Source organism: Lissotriton helveticus, chromosome 8 (genome assembly GCF_964261635.1).
Source record: "Lissotriton helveticus chromosome 8, aLisHel1.1, whole genome shotgun sequence".
Taxonomy (NCBI): domain Eukaryota; kingdom Metazoa; phylum Chordata; class Amphibia; order Caudata; family Salamandridae; genus Lissotriton; species Lissotriton helveticus.
In genome coordinates this window covers 1,256,266,995-1,256,279,859 of record NC_136069.1, presented here as the reverse complement: position 1 = coordinate 1,256,279,859, position 12,865 = coordinate 1,256,266,995, and positions in this window count along the sequence as shown.

Below are 12,865 nucleotides of genomic sequence, written 5' to 3'. Positions count from 1 at the left end.
ACAACTCACCCCGCATTTAAAATAAAATGGCCCGGAAGGCCCCCCACACTGAAATTCAGTGTGCCCTGGGAAGGTGGTGGTCCTCGGGGCAGTAGCCCCCCCACACTTCTTTTTCATTTAATTGAAGCCCCTGGAAGGTGGCGGTCCCCAGGGCTTGTGGGGCCAGCCTGGCCCCTGATCACAATTACAAATGTCCCAATGAGGGGGCAGTCCCTGAGGCAGTGGGGGGACCATGTGCCCCTGCGCATAATAAACTAAGGCCTAGGGAGGTGGTGGTCCACGCTAGGGCCCCCGCACCACAATAAAACATTTCCCTCGGGACCTGACCCACCCAGGGGAATATAGAAAATGAAGCGTGGGAGCCAGCGCTTCATTTATTGTTTGTTTTTTCAGCCGGACTCGCGCACCCAGCACGACTTTGGACGATTTTCTAAAAAATATGCTTTTTTGGGACCCCATGAGCAGGGCCAGGGGGTCAGGGTGTTTCTACCCTGACCCCTTTTTTTGTTTTTTACCTTTTGTGTACTGTTTTCTTGTGACTCGTTACTGACTCACAAGACGGCTGCCAACAAATTCTGGTTTGGAGTGTTGGCAGCCAATCAGAATTAAGCTTGTGATTGGGATGGTTCGCAAATCCTCCTCGGTGCTCAGATATATAAACTTTTATTTTTTTAATTTCTCAGCAACTTCTGAATGGATTTACACCATTTAAAATCAAGCACACTTTCTGGACCAAGACCTACATTTTTGCCAGATTTGGTGCAGCAGTTCGGGCTGTAGCTTTGTCTAAAGTCCCTATGGAAATTAACAAAAGTTTTTGTGGACCCCCTTTTTTCTCGCCCACTGCTTAAAGAATCTCCCCGAAACTTTCAAAACAGGAGCTGACCTGGGTGAACCATTTGTTTAGAAAATTTCATGAAGGTGTTGGCAAAAGAAAAAATGCTTTGTGAATGTGATGACAGCGTCTCCTCAAACTGATTCAGAATGCTGGGTTTGTGTAGTCTGTCGACGCTGGCAATAAAATTAGTTACTTAAACATTGAATTCAAACACCTGTGATCATTGGCATTTGAAAAAGGCATTAAAGCTGAAACACGTTATGCCGGTCCAAATAAAGTAAATCTCTGCAACTCCACTGTGTTGTCTGGTTTGGTTCAAGATAATCATGAAATAATTATCAAGAGTTCAGATAAAGGTGGAAATACCGTTTTATGGTCCAAATGGATTATTTAAACGAAGCGAATAAACATCTTTTTGATTCTACGTGCTACATGAAGAGCACCAAGATAATTAGGAGGAGCAGCGAGGAAACAACAGGCAAAAAGATTTACAATTGGCAGATAAAAGGTTTGTTAACTAAGGACGAATTGAAACTCCTGACTGTGGAACATCCTATCACACTGATCCTATATTTCCTGCCAAAGGTACATAAATTGATCTCCCCTGTACCTGGTCACCCGATTATATCAGCTATCGGCAGTATGAATGAGAATTTATCCAAGTACTTTGATTATTTTCTCCAACCACATATGAAAGGCTTGCAATCTTATTTAAAAGACACCACAGACTTTTTAACTAAAGTGAGAACTGTTGATTGGAGTTCGGATTTCCTTTTTGTTGTAATGGATATTGAGTCGCTGTATACCAGCATATACCATAAACAAGGAATATCAGCTACTGAATTTTTTCTAGGTAAAAGGGATGTGAGCTTGAGAGATCATAGCAAAATAATTTTGGAAATGATTGACATCTGTCTATGTAACAATTTTTTTCAATTCCAGAATGAAATTTACCAACAGCTACGCGGGGTGGCGATGGGTTTCAATCAATCAATCAATCAGTGACACTTGTAAAGCGCGCTACATACCCGTAGGGTCTCAAGGCGCTTGGGGGGGGGGGGGGTGCCGCTACTGCTCGAACAGCCAGGTCTTCAGCTTCTTCCTGAAGGAGAGGTGGTCTTGGGTCAGGCGCAGGTCGGACGGGAGGGAGTTGCAGGTCTTGGCGGCCAGGTAGGAGAAGGACCTTCCTCCTGTAGTCGCTCTTCGGATGCGGGGGACGGCGGCGAGGGCGTGGTTGGCTGATCGGAGGTGGCGTTTGGGAGCGTAGAAGTTGACTCGGCTGTTGAGGTAGCTCGGGCCTTGGTCGTGTAGGGCTTTGTGTGCGTGGGTGAGGAGGCGGAAGGTGATTCTCTTGTTGATGGGGAGCCAGTGAAGGTCTCTCAGGTGTCCGGAGATGTGGCTGGATCGTGGGATGTCGAGGATGAGTCTGGCTGAGGCGTTTTGGATCCGCTGGAGTCTCTTCTGGAGCTTGGCGGTGGTCCCGGCGTAGAGGGCGTTGCCGTAGTCCAGTCGGCTGGTGACGAGGGCCTGGGTGACGGTCTTCCTGGTCTCTGTGGGGATCCACCAGAAGATCTTCCGTAGCATGCGTAGGATGTTGAAGCACGCCGAGGAGACGCTGTTGACTTGCCTGGTCATGGAGAGGGAGGAGTCCAGGATGAAGCCCAGGTTTCGTGCATGGTCTGTCGGTTTGGGTGCGGTGCCCAGGGCGGGAGGCCACCAGGAGTCGTCCCAGGCGGAGGGTGAGGAGCCCAGGATGAGGACCTCCGTCTTGTCCGAGTTCAGTTTCAGGCGGCTGGTCGTCATCCACTCGGCTACCTCTTTCATCCCTTCGTGCAGATTGGCTCTGGCGGCGGCGGGGTCGTTGGTCAGGGAGAGGATCAGCTGGGTGTCGTCGGCGTAGGAGATGATGCTGAGGTGGTGTTTGCGTACGATGGCCGCGAGGGGGCTCATGTAGACGTTGAAGAGGGTGGGGCTCAGGGATGATCCTTGGGGGACGCCGCAGATGACTTTGGAGGCCTCTGACTTGTACGGTGGTAGGCGGACTCGCTGTGTTCTTCCGTCGAGGAAGGAGATGATCCATTCCAGCGCCTTGTCCTGGATTCCGATGTTGCTGAGGCGCTGTATTAGGGTGCGGTGGCAGACCGTGTCGAATGCCGCGGAGAGGTCTAGGAGGATGAGGGCCGCTGTTTCTCCATTGTCCATCAGGGCTCGGATGTCATCGGTGGCGGCGATGAGGGCGGTCTCGGTGCTGTGTTTGGCTCGGAAGCCGGACTGTGAGGGGTCGAGGGATCCGTTCGTCTCGAGGAAGGCGGCCATCTGCTTGTTGACGGTCTTCTCGATGACTTTGGCTGGAAACGGGAGAAGCGAGATGGGGCGGTAATTCTTGAGGTCGGTGGGGTCCGCTGTTGGTTTCTTGAGTAGAGCGCTGAGTTCGGCGTGTTTCCAGCTTTCAGGGAAGATGGCGGTGTCGAAGGATGTGTTGATGATGTCTCGCAGGTGGGGTGCGATGACAGCGTCGGCCTTGTTGAAGACGTGGTGAGGGCAGGGGTCGGTTGGTGATCCGGAGTGGATGGAGTTCATCGTGCGGATGGTGTCTTCGGTGCTGATCGAGGTCCAGGCGTGGAGGGTGGTGGTGGGGGGGGGTGGCTGGTCGGTCGTGGTGTGCGTTGGTTGGTTGTTGAAACTGCTGTGTATGTCCGTGATCTTGTTGTGGAAGTATGAGGCGAGGGAGTTGCAGAGGTCTTGCGATGGGGTGATGTCGTTGTTTCCTGCGCTGGGGTTGGAGAGCTCTTTCACGATGTTGAAGAGTTCCTTGCTGTTGTGTGCGTTGTTGTCCAACCGGTCCTTGAATGCTGTTCTCTTGGCGGCGCGGATTAGCTGGTGGTGTTTCCGGGTGGCAAGTTTGTAGGAGGTCCTGTTGTCCGTTTGTGCTTCTCCCCCAGCTACTCATGTTTACATGTGGGCTGGTGGGAGGAGCATGTGCTCGGAGTCACCCACCGCCAGTGGTGTACTAACATTGTTCACTACTGGCTGTATGTTGATGACAATTTCATTATCTGGAAGGGAACTTGTGAGGAGGCAACTGCCTTTGTTAATGCCATTAATATTAACAATTTGAATCTTAAGTTTACTGCATCTATCACTAGTAACTCAGCGGAGTTTCTTGATGTACAACTATATATAGAAGCAGGCATTTTACACACGAAGTTACATAGAAAGTCCACAGCGGGCAACTCTATCTTACATGCCCGAAGTGCACATCCCAGGCATACCATTAAAAATATCCCCTATGGAAAATGTATTTGAATTCGTAGAATTTGCACCGATGAAACAATATCTACACTTGGCTGAATGCATACAAAGATTTCCACAAAGAGGCTACAACATGAAAGTCTTAGATGAAGCTCTGTCCAAAGCTTAGTCCAGAGAGAGAGAGGACCTTTTTAAACCCAAAGCTGAGGTACCTATTGATCCATCAGGGATCCATTCGGTCAGTCTTATTACCACCTTTTGTGCTCAGGCTAAAACTATGCGCCGGATTATTTATTCGGAATGGCCTATTGTATTGACGGACAATATTTTAGTTCCTATCTTGCCCAACCAGCCAGCTATCACTTTTCGTCTGGCACCCTCAATGAGGGATGCCCTAGACAGATCTATGCCAGAGGGTCAGCCTAAGAATACTTGGTTATCCAAAAAGGGTTTCTTTAAATGTACGTCCTGTCGTGCTTGTACGTTTGCTAAAAACAGTACACACTACAAATCTGCCTTTAGTGAGAAAGAAATTCCAATTCGGGAATATCTCACATGCAAATCCGAATATGTGATATACAAGCTTAAGTGTACCTGTAATCTATCTTATATTGGCAGCACTAAGCTTACAGTTAGCAAGCGCATCTTACAACACATGAGAGCAATTGTCAATTCTGACAGTAATTACCCAGTTGCCAGACATTTTAAATCTATCCATGACAATAAACTCAAGGATTTTGAATATACTGTACTAGGTTCAGTCCCCAACCCCAGACGGGGTGGGAACCGAGACAAGTTGTTGCGACAAAAAGAAACCCATTTTATCCTTTTATTAGATACTAGAGTACCAAATGGGCTGAACATAAATGAGGATTTGCATAATTTTCTGTGGTGTATTGGTGTTATTGTTCTTTGCCTTTCTTTCCAAACATAGATGATGACAGTTTTCTGTTGTTGTTTTTGAGCTTTTTTAGCATATAAGATAGTTTTCATGAGATAAATTGATGTTTTCAAGCATTTGACCTCTATGCCACTGTCTAAATTACTTTGCACGCTTTTTTTCCTAAACGTAACACATTTTTTGCACTGTACTTTCTTTTTGAATACTGTTTAGACTGCAAAATGATAAGATATTATGTCTATAAATTCATTTATGGTAACTATCAGATGTATAGATGCACTTGCATTGTATTTTGATATTGGCTATGGATTAGATGTACACAGTTGAAGACAAATGTATGCTTGCACTTGCACTTTAATATATAATATGTATAAATTACAAGTTGAAAAATATCTTAGAATATGTATGATATTTTAACCTATTATGGGTTTAAATTGCATGTACCGGCACTTGTCGTAATTAACTAAGCATTGCTTAACATCATTTGTATACAAGCTTTCCTCCGTGTTACATCTTTTCCCATTTTGGGTTGTGGATTCTGTAGTTACCATGTGCAGTCGTTTTGTAAATGTTTGGCACACTTTTAGCCTTTCAGTGTATTTTTAAAACTGGTTGGGCTTTTTATGAAACAAAGCACTTTAAATTCCCAATGACTGCTGGGGCGCGTTATGTGAGCAAGCTCCTTTCAGGAGTGAAACGCGTCATGGAAGACACTGGTCTTTGATCCTGCACTATGAAATAAAACAGACAAAACTGTTTGCACGAAAGATCGTGACTTTGGCTCTTCATTGAAGATTTAAACTTTGGGGGAAGTGGTCCTTGCCTGTCGAAATCCTCTGTGTGATTGGCGGTCAGGCTTTGCAAAGATATATATATATATATATATATATATATATATATATATATATATATATATATTACCTACTGGCGGTCGCCAGTAGGTATATATAGTTAGGATTTTTTCTCTATGGGATTTTTGAAAATTCTATGTCTAATAACTTTGGCGTTTGTGGACGGAATTGGCTGAAATTTTCAGGAAAATTGAACATTTTGTTTCTGAGCAGCCCCTGAAAATTTGGGGGGGGTTCGTCAAGGGGGGCCGAGAAAAAAGGGGGTCCCAAAACGCGTTTTTCCCATGTTAATTTTCATAGGGCGGTTGGCCTTACTTTTAGCCCGAACGGCTGAATGGATTTGCACGAAACTTGGCAAAATTGTAGGGACTGGTAGCCCGATGTGCCTTTGCTAGGTCTCAATATATGTGCTCCAGTGGATTTTGAGAAATTAACGTTCAAAAAAAGATATATATCTGTAACAGCGCTCCGGGCAGCGCTCCGCTTCGCGTACTTTTCGCGTTACGGAGCTTTGCGAAGCGAAGCTAATTGGTTCTCCGGCGTCTGTAAACATTCCAAACAGTCCGTAGCGGCCGCCATCTTGTCTCTCTGTAGGATCGAGAGACAAGAGGAGGCCAAAACAAAGGGGGAAATGACCATAAGGGGGCATAGTAGATCCTCCCTGACCCCCTAGGTTTGATGTGGAGGTTTGAAAAGGGCCCCGCGGGGCAAAAAAAAATAAAAAATCGAACGGCTGAATGGATTTGCATGAAACTTGGCAAAATTGTAGGGACCGGTAGCCCGATGTGCCTTTGCTGGGTCTCAATATATGTGCTCCAGTGGATTTTGAGAAATTAACGTTAAAAAAAAGATATATATCTGTGACAGCGTCCCGGGTAGCGCTCCGTTTCGCGTACTTTTCGCGTTACGGAGCTTTGCGAAGCGAAGATGATTGGCTCTCCGGTGTCTGTAAACATTCCAAACAGTCCGTAGCGGCCGCCATCTTGTCTCTCGGTAGGATCGAGAGACAAGAGGAGGCCAAAGCGAAGGGGAAAATGACCATAAGGGGGCATAGTAGATCCTCCCTGACCCCCTAGGTTTGATGTGGATACTTTAAAAGGGCTCCGCGGGGCAAAAAAAATTAAAAATAAAATCGTTTTTTTTTGGTGGGGTGCGCCCGGTTCGCGTAACGGGAAGCGGACTGGGGAGCGTACTACAAGGAAACAAGAATGATTGACTTTTAACTTATTGTATGTTTATGGACTTTTTTTTTTTTCTTTTTTCTGCTGAGTGACGTCTTGGCCTATCTCCACGGGATGCAGTCCCTACCATCTCGGCGTTTAAGCCCAGGGGGACCGGTAGTGTGGGAGAGATAACGTCTGTTAACGTTCGATTCGAAGGAAATCAGGAAGTGTTGATAAACATTGTCTGCGCCATCTTGCCTTTTTTCAAATGCCACACTTTTGTCGTGCACGGCCGCCATTTTAGATGCCTTGACCAGACCCACTCTCTGCACGCTGTCGATCCTTAGCATGGCTCCCCACCCTCGCAAGCATCTCCCCCAGGCACTGGTCACCCCCGCTCTCTGTCTTATGCATGGGCAATAAACCTCCCCCCATCTGCGCTGCTCTTCCCTGAGAATCACACCCTGTGCCCGCCCGACACCTCCCTTTCGCCCTATTCACTACCGCACCCTCTGACACTCCTCTTCCTCTGTGTCCGATTGTCCAGGCCGGTCCCAGGCTATCAGCTAGCCCTGCAGATGTAGTTTATGGCCCCAGCTGTAAAGAATCACCCCTCTTCAAAGGAGTTACAGTAGATCAAGGCCCCCACCCGATGAGATCCGTCACACCACACGCGTTCCTACTATCTGAAAACCATCCTGTATTGTGATTGGGGAGGGGACCGAGCCTGAAGCGGAAGATTCCAGGGATGCCTGTTTGTACATCAAAGTTTTTACAATTATGTGTCACATTAAAAATATATAGCACTCCAACAAAGTAGTAGGATTATAAAACTTTAATAACTTATAAATATATACAACGCAACAAAAACAGTAAAAACATTTAAACATTTTTAGGAAAAAAGAAGCAACAATGGTCAGTAGCTGTGTTTTGTGCGAATAGTCCCAAGGCAGCACAACGTGCTGAGTTCTGGACGGCACCCAGGTGATGTTGCCTGGGTGCCGCACTGGTTTTGGGTATCCTACAATGCAGCTCCGAAAAACGGCATGGGGCATCCCGGGGGGTGGCCTCGTCAGTAGCGGTTTGTTGTGCGAATAGTCCCAAGGCAGCAGAACGCGCTGAGATGTGGATGGCACCCCGGTGATGTCCAGTAAGTTGCCGCACTGGTTTTGGTATCCTACAATGCTGCTCCGAATAACGGCGTGGGGCGTCCCGGGGGGTGGCTCGTCAGTAGCGGTCTGTTGTGCGAATAGTCCCAAGGCAGCAGAACGCGCTGAGATGTGGATGGCACCCAGGTGATGTCAAGTAAGTTGCCGCACTGGTTTTGGTATCCTACAATGCTGCTCCGAATAACGGCGTGGGGCGCCCGGGGGGCGGGGGGGGGTGAGGCGGCGTGAACGGGCCTCCCCAGGTGGAGGCTCGTCTGCTGTAGTGGGGCGCCCCTTTACCGTTTCAGTTGCCATTCCGCCCGCTTTTGGTACACTGTGCCAAAATCCGCCATTCAGCTGAGTTGCGCCCACTCTTGCGGTGCAGCGATAGGCGGCTGCCACAGGACTCTCAAAATGGCGGCAGGCTCTTTCCTTTTTGGGCCTGGTCTACTGAAATGGCCCTGGGACACCTTGGAAATCGGACGCTTGTCTGCTAGGTCTTGGACCCCATTCTCGAAAGCGTCCCCTCAGCCTTGAAGATTCTACAAAAGTCTTGGGGGCCCCCGACTCCTGCAGGCTTCCGGTGGGAAGCGGCTGCCATGATTGCTTGCGGAATGACCACGACGGAGCCACGAGATGGTGGTGCTTTCATGCTGACGCCAGCTTCAGTCTGAAACATCCAGAAACAAGGTGGGGCTTTCATCGTTTGGGAAAAAAAAAAGTTTTCATCCAATGAAAAGTGTTATTTTTAGGTCATATGATCAAGCCTTCCATCATTAGGAAACCAAAAGTAAAATGACCCAATGAAAAGTTTTATAAACAAGTCACATGACCTGTTATGCGGCATAGGGTATAAAAAGCGTAGAAAATCCGTTGGCATGTGAGGCGGCGTCAGTAGCGGACCGATGTGCGAATAGGCCGAAGGCAGCACAACGCGCCAAGATCCGGATGGCACCGAGGTGGTGTCCACCAAGTTGCCGCACTGGTGTGGCCATCCTACAATGCTGCGCCGAAAGTCGGCATGGGGTGCCCCGTTGGCCTGTGAGGCGGCGTCAGTAGCGGACCGATGTGCGAATAGGCCGAAGGCAGCACAACGCGCCAAGATCCGGATGGCACCGAGGTGGGGTCCAGCAAGTTGCCGCACTGGTGTGGCCATCCTACAATGCTGCGCCGAAAGTCGGCGTGGGGCGCCCCGTTGGCCTGTGAGTTCGCGTCAGTGGCGGACCGATGTGCGAATAGGCCGAAGGCAGCACAACGCGCCAAGATCCGGATGGCACCGAGGTGGGGTCCAGCAAGTTGCCGCACTGGTGTGGCCATCCTACAATGCTGCGCCGAAAGTCGGCGTGGGGTGCCCCGTTGGCCTGTGAGGCGGCGTCAGTAGCGGACCGATGTGCGAATAGGCCGAAGGCAGCACAACGCGCCAAGATCCGGATGGCACCGAGGTGGTGTCCAGCAAGTTGCCGCACTGGTGTGGCCATCCTACAATGCTGCGCTGAAAGTCGGCGTGGGGCGCCCCGTTGGCCTGTGAGGTGGCGTCAGTAGCGGACCGATGTGCGAATAGGGCCAAAGGCAGCGCAACGCGCCAAGATCCGGATGGCACCGAGGTGGGGTCCAGCAAGTTGCCGCACTGGTGTGGCCATCCTACAATGCTGCGCCGAAAGTCGGCGTGGGGCGCTCCGTTGGCCTGTGAGTTCGCTTCAGTCAGTGGGGGTTGTTTGAGGATCTGACTGCATTGGAAAGCAATGTGATGCTGTGCGTCGCCCCCAAGATGAAGGTTCCTCGGCTGCAGTGGGCCGCCCCTTGGTGTTTCACTCGCTATGCAGCTGAGTTGCGTGCGCACTTGCGGCGAATAGGCCGAAGGCAGCACAACAATATTTTCGGAATGGAAGACACCACAAGGCGCTGAGATTCGGTTGGCACCGAGGTGGTGTCTAGCAAGTTGCCGCACTGGTGTGGCCATCCTACAATGCTGCTCCGAATAACGGCGTGGGGTGCCCGAAGGGGGGGGGCAGGCGGCGTGAACGGGCCTCCCCAGGTGGAGGCTCGTCTGCTGTAGTGGGGCGCCCCTTTACCGTTTCAGTTGCCATTCAGCTGAGTTTCGGCCGCTCTTGATGCTACAGCGACAGGCGGCTGCAACAGGACTCTCAAAATGGCGGCCTGTTCTTTGGATTTGGGCCTGGTCCACTAAAATGGCCCTGGGACACCTTAGAACTCGGACGCTCGAATTTTTTTTCCTTTCCTCTACATGCAAAAAAGGTAAATGCCCGGTACGTTACCTGCCTCATCTGCCACGATGTACTCTACAGAGGAACCGAAAAAAAATATAGTTATGGTAACTATACCATGCATCGTCATATGGAGAGGTGGCACCGATTAATTATAGTGCTGCACAAAAGAGAGATTTGGAGGAGAACCCCCGACTTGCCAGTACATTCACCAAAGAAGTGGCACTGACAGCATCAGAGGCAAGGGAAACGGTCCCAAATATTTAGAAGAACTTTGGAAAGATTAAAATGATATGTTTAGATTGTGGCAAATTAATTTCATGTGGACAGATGAGTGTTACTCTAATAAATACAGCATATGAACATCATCATAGTCGATGGTTGGTGGAGACATTTTCACTATATCCTGGACCTGCCCGTCCTCGCCCAAAATGGCGCCGGAATAAATGGGACTCGTAACTCCTTGTTGTGTACTGGTTGCACAACCTTGATATCACGAGATACGTATGCAGTTTTGAAGCACATGGCGGGCGGGGACGAGAATTGATTGAATATTTCGACATCCCTATTGATATTAAGTTCTGATGTGTTATTGATTACTGTACTATTGAAAGTTCGAATTAACGTCACCCATGGTACTTGCCCGCAAATGTATATCTAGATAATTTTATTGTTACTGGCCCTGTCGTATTTTAATTATAAAATGTACGTCCACCGATTCCGCAACTGTTAGACACCTTAGTTCTTGCAACCTAATGGCCCGCCCGTTACGTTCCTCTACAGTGTAAATGTCTACTCATCATATACGATTACAGTTTGCTCCGTGGCCGGCCCACGTGGTTATAGGCCCGTATTTGTATACTGACATTTTCACAATAAAGGTTTTTAAAAGAAAACATGGTAGTAGTATTTACATTGGTAAAGTTTTTAATAATAGTCACTGTTTTAGAATCAGTAAAAGGCAAGTGAAATAAAGCAGTCCAATTACATGAAGGGTAAAAGGTATAATACGCAGGAACGCAGTAAAGATAAATGGTCAAGGGCTGTTGTGTTTTCTACTCCTGCAACATAAAGTGATCGATAAGAATCTGATATTCAGCCGTATCGGCGACTAAGACAGCAGGCCGAGCCTCTTTTGCTCAACGGCTCCGTCATGGGACGAAGAAACGCCCTTTTTCTCGAAAAAGGAATATATTTTACTTGCAGGACAGTTGTAAATTTTCCGGGAAAGTACATTAGCCTGGAACATTATCACATATGTTTAAGAAAAAATAATGTTTGAAAGTAATAAAAAGCGTAATTTTTAGGTCATATGACCAAGCCTTTCATCATTAGAATAAGAAAAGTAAAATGAACCAGTGAAAAGTTTTATTAACAAGTCACATGACCTGTTATGCTTACGTTACGCGCTGCGCGCCGCGCCCCGGATCGCTTACGGGAAGCTGCGCTTCGCGCACCGGAGCACTTCCGGATGCGCTAACGCGGCGCGTCATATGACGCATTACGCGACAACGCAGGTCCAGAATATAGTCAAAATGTCTCCACCAACCAGCGGTCGGAACACAACCCCTTTCAGCAGGCTAAATAGTTCTGTTAAATGACAACCGAAGGGACAGGCAACAAGAACCATCAGTCAAAGAGGGGAGGGCAAGTTCTTCTCTACCGGGTCACGTTGGGGCGCTACCGGAACTGATCGAATTGGTAGTCTACAGTGTTTCTAGATGTTTCAGACTGAAGCTGGCGTCAGCATGAGAGCACCACCATCTCGTAGCTCCGTCGTGGCCATTCCACGAGCAATCATGGCAGCCGCTCCCCACCAGAAGCCTGCGGGAGTCGGGGGCCCCCAAGACTTTTGTAGAATCTTCAAGGCTGAGGGGACGCTTTCGAGAATGGAGCCCAAGCTCTAGCAGACAAGCGTCTGAGTTCCAAGGTGTCGCAGGGCCATTTTAGTGGACCACGCCCAAATCTGAAGAGCCGGCCGCCATTTTGAGAGTCCTGTGGCAGCCGCCTATCGCTGCACCGCAAGAGCGGGAGCAACTCAACTACATGGTGAGCGAGACGCTGTAGTCGAAAGAGCGGGCGGTAAACAGCTGAGTAGCGGAAGAGGCACAGTGTAGCAAAAGCGGGCGGAATGGCAACTGAAACGGTAAAGGGGCGCCCCACTACAGCGTGTCTTTAGGTGAAACGGATTGTGGGACAAGGTCAAGAATGGAAGAGTCACCAAAAGGCAAAAAGTTCCGCTTGACCCCGGGAGCCGGCCACCTATGTCAGGGGCGATCTCAGGCCACACCAGGGCAACACGACTTGGGGAGGGGGCCGGAGCCAAGCGCCCCCCTCCGAGTCCGCGCCATCACACCGTCCCTCGAGGGCCTCCGTCAAGCGGTTCAGGGTGGCACCGCATCACATTGTTTTCAAATGCAGTCACGTCCTCAAACAGCCCCCACTTACATTGAGAATAGTGAAGCTGTAGCAAGTGCAAATAAGCTT